This window comes from Loxodonta africana, chromosome 5 (assembly GCF_030014295.1).
Source record: "Loxodonta africana isolate mLoxAfr1 chromosome 5, mLoxAfr1.hap2, whole genome shotgun sequence".
Taxonomy (NCBI): domain Eukaryota; kingdom Metazoa; phylum Chordata; class Mammalia; order Proboscidea; family Elephantidae; genus Loxodonta; species Loxodonta africana.
The window spans coordinates 51,451,519-51,475,648 of record NC_087346.1 but is presented as its reverse complement, the minus strand read 5'-3'; the positions used below and the strand labels follow the sequence as shown (position 1 = coordinate 51,475,648).

The 24,130-nt window shown below is 38.8% G+C and overlaps 1 pseudogene; it reads right to left on the bottom strand.

Moving 5' to 3' along the window:
- Positions 1-890: 890 nt before the first annotated feature.
- LOC104845438 (alcohol dehydrogenase 6-like) lies at positions 891-23,728 on the bottom strand (annotated as a pseudogene).
- Positions 23,729-24,130: the final 402 nt, after the last annotated feature.

Below are 24,130 nucleotides of genomic sequence, written 5' to 3'. Positions count from 1 at the left end.
TCTTTATAGAGTTAGAAATTGAAGATAAGAACCAAGAAAATAGTCACTTAAATTCTACTATCTAATGCTCACTGATTTTATAATCTGATACACATTTTCACTTTTTTTTTCCCTATACAAACACATACATCCTTTTTTATTTTACTGGGATTTTTTTTTTTATATGGTACATACCCTTTTGCGAATTCTTAAATTTAACAATATATGCCATTTATACCTTTCCTTGACAACATATGTAAATTCATTGGATTATCACTTTAGTCATTTGTTGCTTAAACTGTTTGGGGAATGTCTGACCACTTATATGTCTATGGACCAATAAATTTTTTTTTTTCTTAAGAGAAAGAAGTTCTGCTTTTGTTTCTTATTTCCCCCTAATGGTTTTAAAGTCACCAAACCCTCACAGCGAACAGGCAGCGGGGCCACAGGGCACCTCCCAATCACCACAGCACCTTCTCTTTTACCTCCTCCTCCTTCTTCCCCAATTTCTGGCTTCACTCACCCATCCAGTAGCTGTATAGCCATTCACTCCTGGTGCAGGGCATGGCCTGCCATACCTCCTCTGCTCCTGCCAGGGGCCCTGGGGGCAGGAGGGGCGCCAGCTGGGCCGGGAGTGCTTGCGGTCTCCCTACTGTAGTAGTCAGCAGTGGAGGCTGCACATTATCATGAAGTGGCCACACCAACAGGGCAATGGGAGCCAGGGCTGCCACCACCACCTGCACCTTTGTGGGTACACAACCACTCCCGCCCTGTACCATTGCCCACCTTTCCATGCCATGCATCGTCATACCCGGTACACCACTGCCTTGGGCACTGAAGTGTGCAAAGTTCCAATCTGTCTTCTGGAGCAGCCTGGCCTGTTCCGAGCCACACCCCCAGCAAGGCCAGCCTCAAGTGTCCGGTGGATACAGCTCTCTGGATTTGTCTGGCGGGTAGGCTACTGCAGGGGCTGCCGCCCAGGGCTGCTTCAGCTCCTCAGGCAGGTAGAACAGCAGGCGGGGCTGGGTGCATAACCTGGGGACTGCCTGTGTATAATATGGTGTTCCCACAATGTCCAAATGGCAGAATGTCCTGTTTCACAGAACATACAGTGGACATTAAGTGACGAATGACTGTATTTATATACAAAGCTCATCTTCATGGATTTTTGGTTGTTTCCATTGTTTATTATTCTCTGAAATTTTTAGACTTAAAATTTAATGGAAGTGTAAAAAAAGTTTTACCTTAATACGAACTTCATTGGCCTTGGGGAGTGCAACCTCCACTTCCTCAATGGAAACAGGCTTTTTCAGCTCCCAGAGCACAGCTGCTTTGCATTTTATTACCTGGAAAATAGAACAGGAAGATGATAACAGTCCCCCCCTACTCTTGAAGTCAGGGATTATGTCTTTTCATCTTAGTATGTGCAGCACCTAGCCCCATGTCTGTACAATAACTGCTCCATAAAAATGAAAACCTCTGATCCGCAAAGAAAAAACAGAAAAAAAAATTTTTTTTAACTTGTAAAACAAGTGTGACCATAATACCTCACAAGGTTTTTTCTCCTTTTCAAAACGGATCGAGAGTTTCACATAACTAACAGCATAACAATACTCTAAGTAATCTAAAAGCATTTTTTTATTGCACCAGCTGCAAAGTTCTCTCTCCAAAAGGGTGTGGAGCTTTCTTAGCTCCTGCAGCATTGTTCTCTCTCTTTTTCTCTTTCTCTGCAGAAATGGTCTTCACCCTGCAAGATGGCAGTGGGGAAGGCTGCCTGGCACTTTTGGTTTGCAACTTTCTTCCTTGCTCCTTATCTCGGTCATAGTGGGCCCGGCAGGCTAGTTGCACTAGCAGAGAGATTCTTATGTAAATTTTTTTTCAGCCTGTAACAAACATATAGTTTAGAGTCTAGATGTCAGACATGCATATCTTTATTTTAATAAAGAGTTTCTTTTAGTTGTTTTGTGATGTATATGGCCATCGGTGGGCTACATGCTTAAAAACATTAGGTAATCCTTGCCAAAATGATGTATAAGCTCTGATGTAAAAATTGCTTCTGGGAGGACTCCATAAAGGACAGCCTGTGTTGCTGTTGGGCCCCCCCACTGGTTGGTGTCACCTCCTAATAAAACTTTCTCTTTCTTTCTGACTTGGGTATGTTTCATTGGTTTGACTGCTCCAGGACACGGACCCCAATCATTAACACAAGGAAAGAAACAGAATTAACCATAAGACGACAAAGAGATAAATTTGAATATATTCTTTTGGGCCATTCTTACATTACTGTTTTTCTCTAAGGATGTTTATGGCTGATATTTACTAATGCTGTCCTGAAATTGTCCCACAAATGCTGGCTTATACATGAAGTTGTAAGTTACCATTATTTCATTGACAGAATAAGTCATGTCTCTTCACATAAAATCAATTGCCCTCTTGCTCAATCCTTTGTTGAAGCCAAACAATCTGATTTTATGATAAAAGTTACCCACTTGCCTCCCTGTCTAGGGCAGATTCTCCTTTTCTCTGTTTGCCTGCTCTCCTCTTACTTTGGGTGTCTCTTCCCACACTTTTGTGTGATTCTCATTTTCTTCACACATTTGCAGCCTTGTTTTATTGTTAGACAGTTTATGCATAGGAAGCCCATCCAGATTAGAATTGAGGCAAAAAGTACAGTTTAAAGCTTTAAAGCTCGAGAATGAAAATACACACATTCACGTATGGATGTATATATACGTGTGTGTGTGTGTGTATATATATAATTTAAAAACAGCCGAGCAGTGTGTTTGAATTTTTGGATAGGACAGCTTATCCAGAGATGTCCTTAAAAGTTAAGAGAGTATTTTCAGTGACGGAGAAAGTACTTTGAAACCTGTCTTCCTTGTTGCAAATCCAAGGGTCAGGTGTCAGGATGGAAGCTTCTCCTTACTCATGTGGCTTCAGGGCCTGACATACCCAAGATCAGCAAGTAAGATGGCAGACTGCTGGCTCACAGGCTATGGAGGCTAATGAATCCCAAGATTGGCAGGCAATACAGCAGACTAGTGGCTCAAGTCCCCAGAGCTGGAGGTAAGGTGATGATGAGTCAGATGCAGGATCCGGATTCAGCAAAAACCAGTAAGCTTTACCCAGACATGCACATATATTGGGTACAGTCCACATCCCCTTACAACTGATTGCCTGATCGCATCAGATCATATCACGGAGGTGATTACGTTATATCACAAAGTGGAGGATAAGTACATCATTACATAATGGCCAAAACACATCATTACATAACTGCCAAACCACTGAGAATCATGGCCCAGGCTAGTTGACATATAACCTTAACTACTACAGCTATCATGTGGCACAAATGATTAACATGATCGGCTGCTAACTGAAAGGTTGGTGGCTTCAGTCTACCCAGAAGCACCAAGGAAGAAAGACCTGGCAATCTACTTCTAAAAAATCAGCCATTAAAAATCTTATGAAGCAAAGTTATACTCCGGCACACATGGAGTCACAATGAATTGGAATTGACTTGATGGCAACTGGCATCATGTGTCAGACATATTGTGGCCTTGCTAGGTGGTCTATATACCTTATAGTTATGCTACCAGGGTACTGTTGTTGGGTTATTGACCTTATTTTACAGATGAGTAATTTTTACACAAAGTTGGCTTTGTAGAGAATTAAAATCAATCCAGTCTTATCTTTTCACTACCCTTTGGTATCCAAACACCTTAACAAAAGGTAAATAACAACAACAACAATAGTAACAATAACAGTGACTGGTGTTTATTGAGTTCTTTTCATGTACCAGGCACTATTCTAAGTATTTTACAGAGTTAATTAAAGTCTCAAAACCACTTTATGAGGTAGATATTATTACTAATACCGAATTAACATTTGAGGAAAATAAAATACAGAAAGGCTAAACATATCTGCAGTGTTTTCACAAAGCTAAAAGTTATTGACAGTGCACCTCAGGAATAAGGATTGATGTTCCATTTCATCATTTATTATTTTCATTAATACAATTAATTTACTCTTTTGCTTTATGAACTCTATTATGTCTTTTAAACTGAGTTATGGCATGTTCGATTTTTCCCTTTTCTAACTATTTCTCATTTGAAATGTAACATTCCATTGTAAGTGCTGATTAATGTTTAAGGAAAATAAGTAGACTTGGAATAAGGAAACTGACCATTGGCCACTTATGTGATTCCCAAAGAATCTTACTGATGCAGGCCTATGGAGTCACAGAGCGTCTGTGCAGAAACTTCAGAATATTTAAATTGGGTTTTCCTATGAAGATATTTGAAACCCTGGTGGCATAGTGGTTAAGTGCCACAACTGCTAACCAAAAGGTTGGCAGTTCGAATCTATCAGAGACTCCTTGGAAACTCCTTGGAAACTATGAGTTGGAATCTACTTGGTGGCAATGGGTTTGGTTTGTTTTTTTATGAAGGTATTACACTACGTAATCCACTTCTAACATGACAGCGCTTTGCAATTAAATGACATGAATTGATTATACTGAATGACTCTATGCATTTCTCTGCACCTGTGAAAACATTGAGGAAATAAGCATGAATCTATGGAAGACTTGGAACCAAATATCCTCTTCCTAGTGCTAAGAAGTGATTAAAATTATATCAGTATTAATTTTCTATAAATTCCATGCTGACATTTGTATGGAGAAGATACTGCTCCATGGATTTGCCATGGAAATTTTCTGAATTGTGCAATAGTAGACCCGTTATAGTCAGAACTTTCATATTGATTGATGTTAGTTTGCTTAATATTGTTGATACTAATGCTTTAAGATAAACATGGCTTTGGTAAGAGATTTTATAGTAAGGTTCAAAGGATCTTTCAAAGTTCTCTGAATCAAATTCCTCTCATAAAACTTTTGTGAGACTGAAATGTCTTATGTTCATAAAAAGAATATGATTACAGAGAATAATGCTTTTTAAATTATGGTTTCTTAATATAAATATAACTTCTTGATTAAACACATTATATTTACAAACTAGTTATGATTAGCATGGAATAAACTATCACTGTAACTACTGAGGAGCCCTGGTGGTGCAGTGGCTGAGAGCTGGGCTGCTAATCAAAAGGCTGGCAGTTCAAATCCACCAGCCTCTCCTTGGAAACCCTGTGGGACAGTTCTACTCTGTTGTATTAGGTCGCTTTGTCAGAATCGATTCAAGAGTAACAAGTTTGGTATAGTTTGGGTAACTACTGAGCATTTATTTAATTGCTTAGGAAAGAAAGACTTCAATAGATACAGATGTCATGCCTTCCTATTACAGATATAGAGGAATCACCTACTTCCACTGTAGTTAAATATATACTGTATATGTAGCATATACAGAATATTGCATGCCGGTATATATTGTTTCTAAGTTAGATATAAATTTAAAATTATTCATTAAATACTGTATCCTTTTAATTTTTGTATTAATGAGAATATATTTCCAAAAGTAATTGTTTTACTGCTTACTTTTCCGGCTGTGCTGCTGGTGCTCATTTTGTTTCTGTTCTGTGCAGCTCAGGAAACCAGTGAATTCTTGCTGACTTCCCCCTACTGACGCACACAAGCAGGTACAGTGGACAGATATTCTGTTTGCCTGAGTAATGCCCAATTCTACACATGTGATCTGGGATCTTTAAGCCACACCCATCAGTTTATTCCCAGGCCAAGTAAAATCAGAATTATTAAGGCACTTGGCTGCTACTTGAAATGTTTAGAAGTTTGAGTCACCCACAAGTACCATGGAAGAAAGGCTGGTGATCTACTGAAAAATCAGCCACTGAAAACCCTTTGGAGCACAGCTCTACTCTGTCACATATGGAGTCACCATGAGTCAGCTTCTACATCTACCAATGAGAGAGGTGAGAAAGGCCTTCGATTTTCTCACTATAGTCTTATCACTGTGGAATAGGCACTTACTCTAGAGAATGACACCTGCTCTGCTCTTTCTGTCTTCTGGAGAGCAGCACAAAGGAAGGGAATCTGACCACTTTTCAGATGGCCTGGGTGGTATTAAGGAAGCTCCTTGTCTCAATCAACGTGAAAGACTCATTAGATTGGTGTGTTTACCAGAGTAATGGGGCATGATAGGGTATCCGAAATAATTTGAATTCTTAATAAATTGATGGCTTATTTATGAGGCATGAATTTGCAAGAATTGAATGGCCACAATTTACTGAGTACGTACCATGTTTCCAGAACTCTGCTAGAAGTTTTTCATATATTATCACATACAATGCTCAGAACAACCCCAAAAGGAAGGTACTATTATTATTCCCATCTTATGGATGAGGTAAGAGAAGCACGAGATTATAGATCCCTTAATGTTCTTTCTTAGAGATGTTGGTTTCAATAACAAAAATATGCCCAGGACACTGTTAATAAGAGATTTATGGTATGAATATAACAGGCAACCACATAAGGTGTCAAAGCACAAGTAGGAATGGTGGCAGGGCCAGACATGCCTTGAACAATGACTGGAACATCAGGGACTAACAGGTTATCATATCTCTCTCTCTCTGGGGTCTCTCTGTCTCTCTTTCTCTAGTGTTCATGTACATGCTCATTCTCTTACTCTTTTCAAAATAAACCTTGGTCTCAATTCTTCTCTCTTTTAACTAGAATCTCTCTGTCGCTCAGTTCAGATTTTTCAGGAAGAAGATAATATTGGATTGGACTAGGTCAAGTGGTCAGCCATAAAGCCAGGCATTAAAACCAGGGGAGTCCGGTTATTCAGGTGCAGAGAGTCACACCAGTTCCGAGGCTCTCATGAAGCTGGTAAATAAGTGGCAGTGGCAGCATCCCAAGCCACCATCTGATTCAGAAGCTCATATTCTTTCGGTTACTATAGAAAGGAATAGGGACAAACAGAGTTTGAGTAAGACATTCAGTGTCTCATTTCACCACAAAGGCAGTGCCCCATCCCCCACACTTTGTAAGACCTAAAAAAGAATGTTGTAACTGACAAGAGCTCAGAAATCACCCAGTCCCAATTTCTTAATTTACTGGCCAAAAGACTTGGCAAGGCAATATGGTCAATATTTACCTGACAGGCATTTGGAAGGGGAAAAGATGTAAGCTGCTTCCATGGGTGTTGTTTGTGGATTCAAGCAAAATGAAATCCTTGATAACTTCAGTCTGTTCTCCATTTACCATGATGTTGCTTATTGGTCCCTTTGTGAGAATTTCTGTTTTCTTTATGTTGAGGTGTAACCTTTACTGAAGGCTGTTAGCTTTGATCTTCATCAGCAAGTGCTTCAAGTCCTCTTCACTTTCAGCAAGCAAGGTAGTGTCATCTGTATATCTCAGGTCATTAAATGAGTCTTTGTCCAACCCTGATGCCCCATTCCTCTTAATATAGTCCACTTTCTGGGATTATGTGCTCTGTATACAAATTGAATAAGTACAGTGAAAGGATACAACCTTGATGCACACCCTTCCTGATTTTAAACCACGCACTATCCCCTCATTCTGCTTGAATGACTGCTTCTTGGTCTATGTATAGGTTCCAAATGACCACAATGAAGTGTTCTGGAATTCCCATTCTTTGCAATGTTATCCATACTTTGTTATGATTCACAGGGTCAAATGCCTTTGCATAGTCAGTAAAACACAGGTAAATATCTTTCTGGTGTTCTCTGCTTTCAGCCAAGATCCATCTAATGTTAGCAATGATATCATTTATTCCACGTTCTTTTCTAAACCTTGCTTGATTTTCTAGCAGTTCCCTGTTGATGTACTGCTGAAGCCGCTTTTGAACAGTCTTATAAAAATTTTACTTGTGTGTGATGTTGATGACATTGTTCAATAATTTCCAAATTCTGTTGAATCACTTTTCTTTGGCATGGGTACAAATATGGATCTCTTTAGTCAATTGGCCAGGTAGCTGTCTTTCCACTGTCTTTGTATAGACAAGTGAGCACCTCCAGCACTGTATCTGTTTGTTGAAACATCTTAATTGGTATTCTGTCCATTCCTGGAACCTTGTTTTTCACTAATGCCTTCAGTGCAACTTGGACTTCTTACTTCAATACCGTCAGTTCTTGATAATCTGTTACTTTCTGAAAATGGCTGAACGTCAATCAGTTCTCCCTAAGTCTTCTTTTGGTCCTTCCTGTGTTGTTCAATATTTTGCCTATGCAATCCTTTAGTATTGCAGTTCAAGGCTTGAATGTTTTCTTCAATTCTATCAGCTTAAGAAATACTGAGTGCATTCTTCCCTTTTTGTTGTCTAACTACAGATCTTTGCACATTTCATTATAATACTTTAACAAAAAGGAAAAACACTCTAGGTATATTTTCCAAGCTGGAAGAACTGAAGAAAACATTTAAGCCTCAAGTTGCAAAATTGAAGGGTTCTGTGGGGAATGTATTGAATGATGCAGGAAGTGCCAAAAGAAATGGAAGAAATACACACAGTTACTGTACTTAAAAGAGCTGGTCAATGTTCAACCATTTCAGGAGGTAGCGTATGATTAAGAATTGATGATAGTGAAAGAAAAAGTCCAAGCTGCAAAAACTAGCCTCCAGAAATTTATGGAATACTAATTGAGATGTTTCAAAAATGGGCACAGTGCTGGAGGTGCTCATTCATCTAAGTCAAGAAATTTGGGAGATGGCTACCTGGCCAGCTGACTGCAAGAGATCCATTTTTGTTCCCACTGCAAAGAGAGACGATTCAACAGAAGGTGGAAATTATCAAACAATATCTTTAATAGCACACACAGGTAAAATTTTTCTGAAGATCATTCAAAAGCTGTTGCAGCATTTCATGGATTGAATTTTTCCCCCCAAAATATGTGTCAACTTGGTTAGGCCATGATTCCCAGTATTGTATGGTTGTCCTCCACTTTGTGATTCTAAGTTTATATTAAAGAAGATTAGGGTGGAATTGTAACACTCTTACTAAGGTCACATTCGTGATTCAGTGTAATGCGGGTTTCCCTGGAGTGTGGTCTACACCACCTTTTATCTTACAAGAGATAAAGGGAAAGGAAAGCAAGCAGAGAGTGGTGACTTCATAGTACCAAGACAGCAGTACCAGGAGCACAGTGTGTCCCTTGGACCTGGGGTTCCTGTGCAGAGAAACTCCTAGTCCAGGGAAGATTGATGACAAGGACCTTCTTCCAAAGCCGACAGAGAGAGAAAGGCTTCTCCCGGAGCTGACACCCTGAATTTGGACCTCTAGCCTACTATCATATTTCTTCTTATGGTATTTCTGTTATGGGAGCACTAGATGACTAATACACAGCAGTACATAAAAAGAGAACTGCCAGAATTTCAAGCCAGATTCAGAAGAGGATATGGAACAAACGATATCATTGCTAAGGTTAGATGGATCTTGGCTAAAAGTAGAGAATACCGTAGAGATATTTACCTGTGTTTTATTGACTATGCAAGGGCATTCGACTGGATCATAACAGATTATGGATAACATTGCAAAGAACAGGAATTCCAGAAGACTTAATTGTGCTCATGAGGAACCTGTGCATAGACCAAAATGCAGTCATTTGAGCAGAATAAGGGTATGCTTCATTGTTTAAACTTAGGAAAGGAGTGCTTCAAGGTTGTATCCTTTCAATATACTTATTCAATCTGTATGCTGAGCAAAAAACTGAGAAGCTGGACTATATCAAGAGGAATGGGGCATCAGGATTGGGTGAAGACTCAGTAACAACCTGTGATATGCAGATGACCCTACCTTGCTTGTTGAAAGTGAAGAGGACTTGAAACACTTACTGATGAAGATCAAAGACCAGAGCCTTCAGTATGGATTACAACTCAAAGTAAAGAAAACAAAAACCCTCACAACTGGACCAATAAACAACATCATGTTAAAGGAGAAAAGATTGATTGTTGTCAAGGATTTCATTTTACTTGAATCACAAAGAAGGCTCATGGAAGCAGAAATCAAGCGACGTATTGTTCCTAAAATTTCAGGTGAGATTTCTTGGCTCTTCATTCCTGATTTAAATGGGCTAAAATGTTAGGTCAAATCCAGCAAGGTATAAGACCTAGATTTAAATTTTTAAGGATTCCTAAACAAGCAAAGGATGTGGTAGAGTTGAGGGAGGGAAGATGAAAGGGAGACTTGCTTGGAATCAGAATGAAAAACTCAAAACATTCATTATTGTTTAATTACTCATTTGCTGTTTTCTTTTATTCTTCACTGTATCTTCAGCACATAGCATAGGCTTGGCAAATAGTCCATCATCAACAAATGTGCATTGAATGAATAAATAAATTAAAGAATTTCTCAATGAACCATTCATCCCTGAAGGTGTGTTAATAGAAGCTGAGTGTTCATATAGCAGACATAAGGTGGAAAGGATTTGTGTCCTGGGTCGGAACATAAATTTGTACCTGGAAACAACTCTAAGGTTCTTTGCAAGATTTTATGACTCCTGAGATGTCACCTCATTTATTTTACATCATTTCTCTAACCAGAGAACTAATATATAATTGACGAATATGCATTGAGTGGTTCTTAATGTTATTCCGAATTCTCAAATGTTTCTCTGAAATAAGGTTGATGTGGGTCTTTCCCTCGAAGGGGGCCTTTATTTATTTATATTTTATTTTTATTGTGCTTTAAGTGAAAGTTTACAAATCAAGTCAGTCTCTCTTACCCAAATTTATATACATCTTGCTATGTACTCCCAGAAACCCTGGTCACTTAGTGGTTAAGTGCTACAGCTGCTAACCAAAGGGTCAGCAGTTCAAATCTGCCAGGCGCTCCTTGGAAACTCTATGGGGCAGTTCTACTCTGTCCTATAGGGTTGTTATGAGTCGGAATCGACTCGATGGCTCTGGGTATATACTCCTAGATGCTCTCTCCCTAATGAGACAACACACGCCTTCTCTCCACCCTGTATTCTCTGTGTCCATTCAGCCAGCTTCTGTCCCCCTGTGCCTTCTCATCTATCCTCCAGACAGGAGCTGTCCACATAGTCTCATGTATCTATTTACTTGAGTCAAGAAGCTCACTACTCACCAGTATCATTTTCTATCTTATAGTCCAGTCCAATCACTGCCTGAAGAGTTGGCTTTGGGAATGCTTCCAGTCCTGGGCTAACAGAAGGTCTGGGGACCATGACCTCCAGGGTCCTTATAGTCTCAGTCAGACCATTAAGTCTGGTCTTTTTACGAGAATGTGAGGTCCGCATTCCACTGGTCTCCTGCTCCATCAGGGATTCTCTGTCGTGTTCCCTGTCAGAGCAGCCATTGGTTGTAGCCGGGCATCATCTAGCTCTTCTGGTCTCAGGCTGATGTAGTCTCTGATTTATGTGGCTCTTTCTGTCTCTTGGTCTCATACTTACTTTGTGTCCTTGGTGTTCTTCATTTTCCTTTGCTCCAGGTGGGTTGAGACCAATTGATGCATCTTAGATGGCCGTTTACTAGAGTTTAAGATCCCAGACACCACTCACCGAAGTGGGATGCAGAGTGTTTCTTAATAGAGTTTATTATGCCAGTTGACCTAGATGTCCCCTGAAACCATGGTCCCAAGACCGACAACCTTGCTTCTCTGGCCTACAAAGCATTCAGTTTACTCAGGAAACTTCTTTGCTTTTGTTTAGTCCAGTTGTGCTGACCTCTCCTGTATTGTGTGTGTTCTTTCCCTTCACCTAAAATAGTTCTTGTCTACTATCTAATTAGTGAATACCCCTTCCATCCCTTCCTCCCCATCCTTGTAACCATCAAAGAATATTTTCTTCTGGATTTGAACTATTTCTGGAGTTCTTATAATAGTCGTCTCATACAATATTTGTCCTTTTGCAACTGACTAATTTCACTCATCATAATGCCTTCTAGATTCCTCCATGTTATGAAATGTTTCAGGGGTTCATCATTGTTCTTTATTGATGCATAGCGTTCCATTGTGTTAGTATACTGTAATTTACCTATTGATCCTTCAATGGGCACCTTGGTTGTTTCCATCTTTTCGCTATTGTAAACAGTGCTGCAATTAACATGGGTATGCATGTATCTGTTCGTGTAAAGGCTCTTAGTTCTCTAGGATATATTCCAAGGAGTGGGATTGCTGGATCGTATGGTAGTTCTATTTCTGGCTTTTAAAGGAAGCAACAAATAGATTTCCAAAGTGGTTATACCATTTTACATTCCCACCAGCAGTGTATAAGTGTTCCAGTCTCCCTACAACCTCTCGAACATTTATTATTTTGTGTTTTTTGGATTAATGCCAGCCTTGTTGGAGTGAGATGGAATCTCATGGTCATTTTGATTTGCATTTCTCTAATTTCTAATGATCATAAGCATGTCCCTCATGTGTCTGTTAGCTGCCTGAATGTCCTTTGGTGAAGTGCCTGTTCATATTCTTTGCCCATTTTTTAATTGGGTTGTCTTTTTGTGGTTGAGTTTTTGCAGTATCATGTAGATTTTAGAGATCAGATGCTGACCAGAAATGTCATAGCTAAAAAGTTTTCCCCAGTCTGTAGGTAATCCTTTTACTCTTTTGGTGAAGTCTTTGGATGAGTGCAAGTGTTTTATTTTTTGGAGCTCCTAGTTATCTAGTTTCTCTTCTGGTGTTTGTGCATTATTAATAATGTTCTGTATACTGTTTATGCCACATATTAGGGCTTCCGGCCTTGTCCTTATTTTTCTTCCATGATCTTTATCGCTTTAGGTTTTATATTTAGGCCTTTGATCCATTTTGAGTTAATTTTTGTGCATGGTGTGAGGTATGGGTCTTGTTTCATTTTTTTGTAGTTGGATATCCATTTATGCCAGCACCATTTGTTAAAGAGACTGTCTTTTCCCCATTTCACTGATTTTGGGCATTTGTCAAATATCAGTTGCTCATCTATGGATGGATTTATGTCTGGATTTTCATTTCTGTTCCGTTGGTCTATGTATCTGTTGTATGAAGCATCTTTAGATAAAAGCTTTTCTTATGCTGGTGACAGAGAAAATATGGTAGGCTGTGTGAAAGATATTGAAGGTCCAAATAGCAATCTGTTTCTTATGAAACCACTGGGCAATGTTTGAAGAGTCATTTTTTCTGTTAATTATCAGTGTATAGGAGATCATCAAACAAAATACTCACGTTTTTCCAGCACAGTACAATTCCATGGCTTCGTGTATTTGATTTAAAGGTAGCTGATGGGTTATTAATGGATCTATATCAATTTTATTTTGTAGTTTATCAGTCCCTATTTGAGGAATACAGTCTCTAGTTTTATAATCTGCAAAACAAAAAGGATTATAAGATAATAAAAACAATACTTGAGAAATATCAAACCAACCAAAGGAAAAAAAAAAAGATCAAATAAATCATGTAGATAGGTTAATGTACTTTTCTGAAAATTTGCCACTGAACATGGAACATAATTTATTTGTATGTTAGAAGCCCTTGGCTGCTGTTCCTATGTGTTATGAGTTCTGTCTCCCAAAAAGACATGTTCAAGTCCTAACATCTATAACTTGACTTTATTTGAATATAGGGTTATTGCTGGTGTAAATAGTTGATGTGTGGTCATACTGGGGTAGAAAGGGCACAAATTCAATGTGACTGCCATCATTAAAAAAGAAGAAACACAAAGACAGAAACACAGAGGGAAGGAAGAGACAGGGATTGGATCTATGCTGCCCAAAGCCAAGGGACGCGTGGGGGTATTAGAGAGGTAAGTGAGGTTCTTCCCCTGGAGCCTACAGCAAGAGCTTGGCTCTGCCAGTACTCTGAATTCAGAGCTCTGTTGGCATAGTGGTTAAGAGTTTGGATGCTAACCAGAAAAGGTCAGAAGTTCAAATCTACCAGCCGTTTCTTGGAAACCTATGAGGTAGTTCTACTCTGTCCTATAGGGTCACTATGAGTAGGAACTGTCTTGAAGGCACTTAACAATAATAACACAACACACTTCAGAACCATGAGAGAATAAATTACTGTTGCTTTAAGCCATCTAAATTTGTGGTATTTTTATGGTAGCTCTAGGAAACAAAGACACTAAGTGTCCTTACACTCAGTTCTGTCACCCAGAGTTCCTTTGGAGGATTGGACCCTTAAAACTGGTAGTATCCAGCTCCCCCTGCTGGGCTTATCATTGCACAATTGCTTCTTCCATTCTCTAGTCACACTTGGGCTTAACATTGCACCACCACTTCTAACCTGAGGAATGCATGGAGATGGGAATGTTAATTTCCTCAAGCTGTTGGTAAATACTGCTCAGAAATAAGAGCTTCTCTGAGAAGACAAAAACAACTGCCACAGGTACCAGGGGAGTGCATATAATTTTCCAAAATCTTTGCTGTTAACACAGAACAACAGACTTTGAATCCACTAGTGCAGAGTCCAAACTGACTCAATGATTCCAAACCCAAAAACTATTTTGCAGGAGACTCCACATTTAAAGAAAAATTTTTGAACTGAGTTAGGAAATAATACTGGAAACATTCCCTATCCTTGAGCATAGAGAATGTGACCCAGCTGGAGCTGGGTCCACAAGGATTCACAAGGGCGCATCAACTGGGCCCTGAGATAAAGACAATAACCCAGTCCCGTCGAGTCAATTCTGACTCATAGGGACCCTATAGGACAGAGTAGAATGGCCCCATAGAGTTTCCAAGGAGTGCCTGGTGGATTTGAACTGCCAACCCTTTGGTTAGCAGCTGTTGCATTTAACCACTATACCACCAGGGTTTCCAGATAAAGACAATAGATGGAACAATCTTGGAAATTATCTTTTAGGGAAGAAAAATAACTTTTAGGGAACTCCTCATGTAAAACCAATCAAACAGAACACGAAAGACTTTTCACTCTTCTCCTATTAGCATTTAGTGAATAAAAATTTTTTGGACCAATGAAGAGCCTCCTGACTGAAACCTGTACCAATGATTTTTAAGAAAGATGATTCAAAATGTAGAATCACAGTTTCTAGCCAATCTGTGAAAAGGTGAAGCTTTCAATGGTTTTGCCCTTTGTAATGTTGATATGTACTAATGACTCTGTAACTTTTCTTTGACTCAGGCAGACATGACTGTGGCAGCATGTTTGTCTGTTTTCCCATTCTTGCCTATTCTGTAATATTCTCTGGACTTGGGCAGACATGGCTGTGGTAGCATGCTTGTCTGTTTTCCCACTTCTGTCTATTCTGTAATTTCCTTAGACTCTAAAAAAAAAAAATTTTTTTTTTTTTTTCAGGCAGACATGGCTCTGGCAACATGCTTGTCCACTTCTCCACTTTTGTCTTTTTGAATATATCCTGAGTAAAGCTTGCTGTTTGCTTTACAAAACTTTGTGATGTCTTTTCCTCTACAACAGAACTAAAAAAACCCTAAGTAATAAGATTATTTAAAATTGATTTACAAAATATGCCAACACACTGGAGCAAGAGTCCTTGGGAATTATTACCATTATATCTCTTGCCCCAAGGAGAGCAGCTTTGACTTTAATCCTTCTGCCAAGTTAAGGGGATCTCAGGGAGAGCAACTGTCTGGTCCCTTTTATTCACCAGCCTGCCTCCTAAGCTTGCAGCCTTCAGTGTTCTTCCAGAGAGAATCATCGGTGCCCCAAAGGTAAGCTAAGAATTTGGTGGAGCCAATCCAACGATCATACAGAAACCATAACTCACATGGCAGGAGTCCCAGGCGGCAACCTAATGATGGTAATAATGACCATAAGCACATTTCTATACATAATAGCTACCATCTTGCCACCTCTAAGGAATCTTGGAGGTCCTGAATTTTGAATCTCATTCTGTGTAGAAAAGCTACTTCAGCTTCAGCTTCAACCCTGCCAGTGATGGAGATCTCACTAGAGAACCAACATGGTTTAGTGTTAAAGAGCACAGCCTGTGCTAGCCGTGTGACTTCTGGCAAGTTACTTCACCTCCTATGCCTCAGTTTCCTCATTGGTGAAAAGAGGAATCATATGACCTATTCTGTAGTGTTGTGTTGAGTATTAAGTGATTAATCATTCTTAAAATACAGCGCTATGTGGCACACAGTAAGTACTGGGAGTTTATTAAATAAAACAGCACACTCTATTCCTTTCCTGACTTTCTCCACTGCCATGCCTCTCCGTCCTCCTCATCCATAGTAAAAAATCTATATATATGTCTATATATGTGGGTGTGCATATTTGTGTGTACGAAGATTCAAATTAAAAAAAAAGAAAATTCAAGTTTCAGTATAACTCTGCATAAAAAAAAAAATTTCATATCTATTATGTTTTATTTCCTTTTCTGGTACTTACCTCTGCTTTCTCTCCCCTTTCCTCCCTCTTGCCTTATTTGTCTCCTTCCCATTACCTACATTACTACCACCACTTCCTTCATTCTTTGATCGGGTACCTTAGGTACACACTCATACATATTGAATGCAGATACATTCCCCCCTCTAAAATGTAAGATCCAAGAGGACAGCGACTATTTTATTCACTCTTTTATCCCTGGAGCTTAGCACAATGGTACATAGGTGCTTAGCAAACATTTTTTAAATGAACAAAAGGTTCTGATATCTGACACACACACAAATATCACATATGAAGCAAATAACTTTCCTATTTAAGTATAAAATACATATACATGAAGAAACAGATAGGAACAGAGGTAATGGAATACTAGCATTGTGGCCTTTTTCATTTTTAACCTCATTGTATACTATAATGAGGAGTCCCTGGGTGGTACAATAGTTGAACACTTGACTACTAGCTGAAAGGTTGGTTGTTTGAACCTGCCAATAGGTGCCTGATAGACAGGACTGGAAATCTGCTTCCAAAAGATCACAGTCTGGAAAATCCTATGCAGCAGTTCTACTGTCTCACATAGAGTTGCCATGAGTTGGAATCAACTTGATGGCAACTAACAGCAACAATATAATAACACACCTCTAAGTATTCTTTTTTTTTTTTTTTTAGAAAAAACATATTTTAGAGTGAATTTACATACTATTTTTAGATTTTGGGGTCCACAGGTGCAAAATATATTTTCAGGACAGTTTATACTTATCTATATCAGGTACCTGGGTGGGTACAAATAGTTAATATGCTTGGCTGGTAACTGAAAGTTTGGAAGTTCGAGTCCACCTAGGGGTGCCTTGAAAGAAAGGCCGGCAATATACTTCTAAAAAAAATCAGCCATTGAAAACCCTCTGGAGCACAGTTCTACTCTGACACACATGGGGTTGCCAAAAGTCGAATTCAACTCAACAGCAACGGGTTAATGTGTACCTATTTGTTGACAAGCAGTTCCCCCTCACTAAGCTTGAAATCCACATACCACACAGTATCAGTGAGTCCGATGGCCTCAAAGGCAAAGTCAACACCAAAGCCTGTCATTATTGCCACCACCTTTTGGATGGGCTTCTTGAGCTTCTAAGGGTTGAGACAATCGGTAACCCCTAAGGCTTTTTGCCCAGGGAAATTTTTCCTCACTGATGTCAACCTCAATGATCCTAGAGGCACCGCAAGTCTTACAGCCAGTGACAATGTTTGAGCCCATTCCTCCAAGTCCATAGACCACACAGGTGGAACAAGGGGTGACCTACAAATTCAGAAGGCAGGCTTGTATTAGGTATCAAAACTGGGCATGTATGTAAGTAAGAAAATAAATAGAAAAGAAAAAATAGAAAGTAAGAAAATAATTAGATAACAACAACAAAAAAAAGAATAACTATTGAGACTTTTGACTTTTGGGGCTATATACACCAAATAAACCATTTGGATTGATTTGATCTAGATTTGATGTTTTTCCAGCTGAATCACTACAACATATATTAAGACACAAGTAACTTCCTCACCTTGGCTGAATGAACAGCAGCCCCATAACTTCTAGGGACCTCATAGCTTATGATACACACTTTATCCATAGGAGCAGGATCATCAATTTTTGCCACTGCAAAGTCAAGTACAAAAGTATATTCAGGGAATGTGCTTGTGTGAAAAAAGAGAGAAATCTTTTCTCCTTTGCAAGTGAATCTGCTCGTCCCATCCAGCATTAATCCAGAAGACTGTAGAACACTATTCTCCAGGGACACAAACACAGACACAGGCACAGGGACCACACAGACACACAGAGTTACAAAGAGAGAAGTGAGCACTGTTAGCCTCACAGGTCAATGCATGTAAAATAAAAGCAATTTAGTAAAAGCATGAGGGACAAATCTACTAACTCTTGCTTCTGACAGAAGTTGCCCATGGGGTGCAAAAAGGGACTGCATTCTCTACACTGTGGAAGAGTGACTGCGAGGACTTTATCTCTTATGTAGAGAAAAAATAAAAATATGATTATTAGTTTTAAAATATTATTGAAATAAAAATACAACAGGTTATTTACAAGAATCTCATTGAATGACTTAGTAACTTGTTGTATATAGCTTTTGGCACCCAGTGTAAAGTTGCCCATGGCTGTTTCTAAGAATAAACCATTTTACTTGGCTTCACAATCTCATTGTATTTAATTCTTGGAAAATGGTGGAAATTTGGGCATATTCACTGCTGGAAAGGTAGCTATAGGTTTGTTTCCCCCTACTCTGTTTTAGGAACAAAATAATAAAACTAGGAATAAACCTTAGAGATAAAGTATCTGGTTTAACCCTTTTCTTTTCCATTTGAAGTATTTAAGTCCCTCAGTGGTTGTCACCCATCTGAAGTGGCCCATTCAGCTTTATAATGACAGCCACCCTGTCCCAATATGGCACCAGGGCACATAGCAGACCCATGAGGTGTTTTTTTTTTTTAGTGGGCTTAAGTTCTAAGATATGTTTACTTTAAAGAATAAAAGGAATCACTTTCCCTCTGCAGAGAAAGGCTGTTTCTAGAGCACTTACTGCAGAGGGTACTGATTACATTTGGATCCAGTCACTAGCTAGACCTTGGAGGACCTAGGATGACAGGCTGGGGTAGGGCCTGGAAAGAAAGTTAATTACATGGTCATACCACAGGCTCATGAAGACCTGGTGAGAAGTCTATCACATAGTTCCTATGTTGGTCCTTCTAATTTGTGTAACTATTCCTCTTTGGCTTCCTGCAGAGTTTAGATGGCATTAAAACTCTCTTATAAATTTAGGCAAGGCACAAGTTAAATCCTTTGTCCCTGAAACAATTTGAAAAGGTACCAGATCTCAGATTCAGGAGATGTTCTGCTCTTTGTCCTTTCCCTTCAAATGATTTTCATCATTTCCCACAGAACTGCCACTAGAACTTTTCTAGCTAAAAAGGAGTTAAAGTATATATTTCTGCTATTTGCCTTAAGTTCTTAGAGATGTAGAGACCTTGCATTTTTATTTTTTTGCTCCTTCTATGCCTGGTATCAGACATGTGGTTGTTTTTGTTACGTGCCTTTTAGTCGGCCCCAGACTCATGGCGACCCCATCCACAATGGTATTGAACTCATGTGTGGTAGGCACGCCACAATTTCTTGTTAAATGAAGGCATGTATGATGGTTCTGTGAATGAGCTGACCATGCACTTCCTCAAATCTCTTTGTGGAACTGGCTCCAAGGTCAAGGTTCACACATTACCTTAGTCTAAGTGATTTTGCTTATTTACTCTGAACATTTTAGATATATTAAGAGCAGCAATGCCAAGATCCTCTTTTATATGGCTGGGGATGAGCATATACTTGCTTTCCATTGATTCTTTGGACTCTCACTATCATTCTCTCAAAGGAAATTCAAGCTTTAAATTCTAGAACATTTATTCATTTCTCAAACGTTCAATACCTTCCAACTCTGGGACAGGCACCGTGCTAAGCATTGTGGAGGACACAAATACATACAAGAAACAATACTTGCCCCTATGGACCTTACTATCTATTTAGCTTTCGCTGTGCATACCTCACCCAGCCACTGTCCTACTGGCTCACCAGAGATGACAACAAAAAACCTATGTGATTCTTGGAAACACTGGGTACATTTAATATAATGATAACATGACTAATTAGAAGAGTCCAGAAGCAAACAAATTTACATCTCCTATAAATTATGTTGAAGCCTTGGTGGGGCAGTGGTAAAATATGTTAATGCATTTTATGTTCTTCACCTTTCCAGAGGGAATTCTTAGAGATGCTACAGTGGGAAGGTTGTTCCTGCCCTGCCTTGTACCTGGTTTCACAGAGCTCACTCCTTCACCAATACTCTCTACAACCCCAGCTCCGTTTGGCCTGTAATTAAAGGAAAGTTGACTGAGAGTCCACCTTTCAGTACCACAGATCTCTGAAGATGTCATCTATATAGGAATTGACCAAAGATCAATTGGTTTGTGAATTTTCCCTTTCTTTATTCTGTGATTGAATATTTAAAACTTTTTACATGAATTATCTCATACAATCACTATAACAGCTTCAGAGAAACACAAACTAAAACCAAACATTTTGCTGCCAATTCTGACTCATAGTGACCCTATAGGACAGAGCAGAACTTCTCCATGGGGTCTACAAGGAGTAGCTATGGATTCTAACTGCCAACCTTTTGGTTAATGTCACCAAGGGAATGTTTTATCATGCCCATCTTAGAGAGGTGGAAAGGGACCCTCACAGATTAGAATGAATTGTCCAATGTCAGATGGCTATGAGTTTCACAGTTGGTAATAAATTTAATTATTTTGAAATCTAGTCTTTACATCCTATGTCATCAAGTAGTACTAAAGTGTAAGGGAAGTACTATCTAATGGAGAAATTTTGACTAAATATCAATAATACCTCTGCTGAGAAACACAGAATTTCAAACTCCATATTGTAGAGTACTTGGGGAAAGTTCATTTCAAATTTTTAAGCTTATACATTGAAAACAAACTTTAAGTTAATAATGTAAAAATAAGTTTAAGTTAAATAAGTTAACCATTGCAAAATTTAACAGAAGTTGAGAAATTTTAAAATTGTTGTACAATGGTTTAAGTTTTCTTGACTGGGGATGGGCCCAACTCAATTAAGCTGGATCATAAAAATGAAACATTTCACATACCATAGCCCATATATTATTGATTTGTGTAGAATATAGACAGAAAAGCCTATGTTCAAGTGCTATAGACTAGTTTTCCATTATCTTTAGAGGAAGTGGCAGCATTCTATAGCTGAAACGCTGAAAACAGCTATGGTATAATTGCAGCAAATGAGTGAAAAGAGATGTTCGTGAGAAACATTCTGTGTTTTTTGGCATTCACAGTGTTAAAATGGCTTCAAGAAAATCTAGAAGTGTTATCTTAGGTATTCAGCAAGCTAGAATCTCATTGTCAGTTTTGTTTTTCACATCGAATGTGAATATGCAATTATCTGTGGAAGGCTCTCTACAACATAAACTGGGAATGGGAGCCTCTGTCCTTAGGAGCAGATCCAGTCCTGGATTTTATTCAGGGCTCAGGGTAATATTGCTCAGGTTCTTGCTGCTGCAGCCTCCCCCTTGGTGGGCTATTCAGGATTTATTATTTAGGGTTTATCCTTTGTTATTAAGGAGCATATCACTGTACGAGCAGAGAACAGTGGGTTATCAACTGATAAACATTTCAGTGGAAGGTGGCCCAGCACACAATGAGCACTTACTAAATGCTGCCTGGGTGAATGATAAATAGGAGCATATAGCTTCTGTATAGCAGTCAGTAAGGAGCCTGGCTGGTGCAAGTGGCTTATGATCAGCTGCTAACCTAGTGGTTGGCTGGTTAAACCTACCTAGTAGCTCTGTGGAAGAAAGGCCTGGTGAACAGCTCCCATGAAGATTACAGCCAAGAAAATCCTATGGAGAAGTTTTACTTTGTAATACATGGGGTCACCACGAGTCAGAGACCAACTTGATGGCAGCTAACAACAACAACAACCATAGCAGTCAGTTAAAACAAATTAATGAACTCTTTCTCTTGTGTAAATTCCCATCAGTTTTCATTTTGTTCTTCACTTTCCCTCATCTGTGAAATATAGCCCTTAGCATAGCACTGGGCATAGAGTTGACAGTTTATTCAGTGTTAACTCCCATCTTCTCCTGTCCCTGACTTTCACTCCTCATCTATCTTTTTCTACCCACCTCATTCCCTCCAATTTTTTTCCTCCTAGCATCTTCCCAATTCCCTTCATTCCTTTTCTCTGTTCCTCTTCTAACCTTCCTCCTATGCCTTCTACTATTTAGATTAGTCTTGATAGGGACTAGAGGCATATAACTTTGAGTATGTGTTGCTTTCACTGAATCAAATGTTGAGTTTCCTGTTCTTAATTTACAAGATAGGTGAATTTAAAGTTTAATAAAATTTTAAGTAATAATAGCCCTAATTTTGGGTATTTAATGATTTCATAAAATTTGAGATACATCGATTGAGAGGCTGATTTGAAAGTGGCAAGGGGCCTTTGATAGGTCAATGTTTTCCCATCCCTGGCCTAAACTCTGTTTAACAATTGCTAATTATCTTTCAGATCACCTTGAAGGCCATCATGGAGTTCTTGCTGATCATTCTCGGAAAATTAAAATTTACCACGTGGTTTGCATTTTCTAATGACTTTTCTGAGGTTATGGTAATGTGTGAGCACAAAGCAGTAGAGTAGGACAATTTTTCCATTAGGCACTGAATGTGCATTTGCTGAGTGTCAACTTCGTACCCTAGATATGAGAAAATGCACTCCTTTCCTCCTTCCCCTCAAAAATTAAAAGAACATAACTTTCAAAAAATCTTTCCAGGTCACACTGTGATGTTTACAGGCCTGTGATATTATATAATTTTAATAAAAATCTCAGTAATCAAGAAACTAATTATAATAGATGAGTGAGTTACCAATATTTTACCATGATTAAGAATATCTCAAACTTTCATTAACTTTAAGCACTTATCTTAGTTCGTAAAATTCTTCTTTTCTTAAGGGAAATATATAGACTAAAAATGTAAATGAGGCAGATGTATATTATGAAAAAGGATTTCCTTTCATTTGCCTTCAAAAGTAAGGGCTAAAAGACCCAGATTTACCTTAATAGGAACTTCCCCAGCCTTTGGTGGATCAACTTGCACTTCCTCAACTGAAACGGGAGAATTTACTGCCCAGCAAGAGCTGCTCGGCATGTAATAGTCTGTAGAATGAAAATGACATCATATGGCAGTAACATGTTTGCAAAAACTAATATGCAAAAAAATCAATTTTTTTTCTGTTTACACAAATGATACTCACTTGTTATGACTCGGAAAAAATTCAAAATTATGAAGAAGCAGAAAAAAGATTATCTTGGTCTGGGTTCTTTACAGTAGCAAAATCAGTAAAGGATATAAATATATACACAGAGAGATTTATATCAAAGAAAGTGCTGGAACGTCCCGAGTGTGTGAATTAGGATAGAATCTTCTCCTGATTCACATAGCAGGGGCTGGCCAATCCGAAATCAGCAGATCAGAAAGCAGGACTCAGGTCACAGACTGTGAAGATTGAAGGATCCCAAAGTCAGCAGATAAGCTGATAGCTCAAGCCTCAGGAACCAGAGGTCAGATGAACAGGAGATAGCTGCAGGAACCAGGGTAAGCAAAAAGCCAGAACATCTCCTTATATTTGGATGTAGGCCACACCCTTTCAACTGATTGGCTACTCACAGCAGATCTCATCATGGGAGTGATTACATTCAACAGTGAGAATCATGGCCCAGCCAAGCTGACACACAATCTTAACCATCACAAGGATCATCTGAAAATTTAGACATAGCTGCTGAAATTTTAGCATGCTTCCTTCTATTCGGAAACCTTGGTGGTGTAGTGGTTAAGTGCTATAGCTGCTAATGAAAAGGTCTGCATTTCAAATCCACCAGGGGCTCCCTGGAAACTTTATGGGGGCGGTTCTACTTTGTCCTATAGGGTTGCTATGAGTTGGAATCGACCGACAGCAACAGGTTTTTTTTTTTTTTTTTGGCTTCCTTCTATTTTGTTAATATATTTTTTATATAGTTGAGATCATGTCATATAAACAATTTTATATCCTAACTTTTTACTAAAACAGCCACTATTTATTGAAAACTTGCCATTTACTTGTTTATAAGCATTTTCTCATGACTTCAAAATGCTTCATAATCATAATCGTAAATGCCTATTTATACTGCATGGTTTAAATGTGCCCTACCTTGCTTGATCAGTAACTACTGCTAGACATGTAATTATTTCCATTGTTTTGACTATTATAAAATATACTGCAATAAGTACCTTTGTTCATAATTTTTACCCTCTTG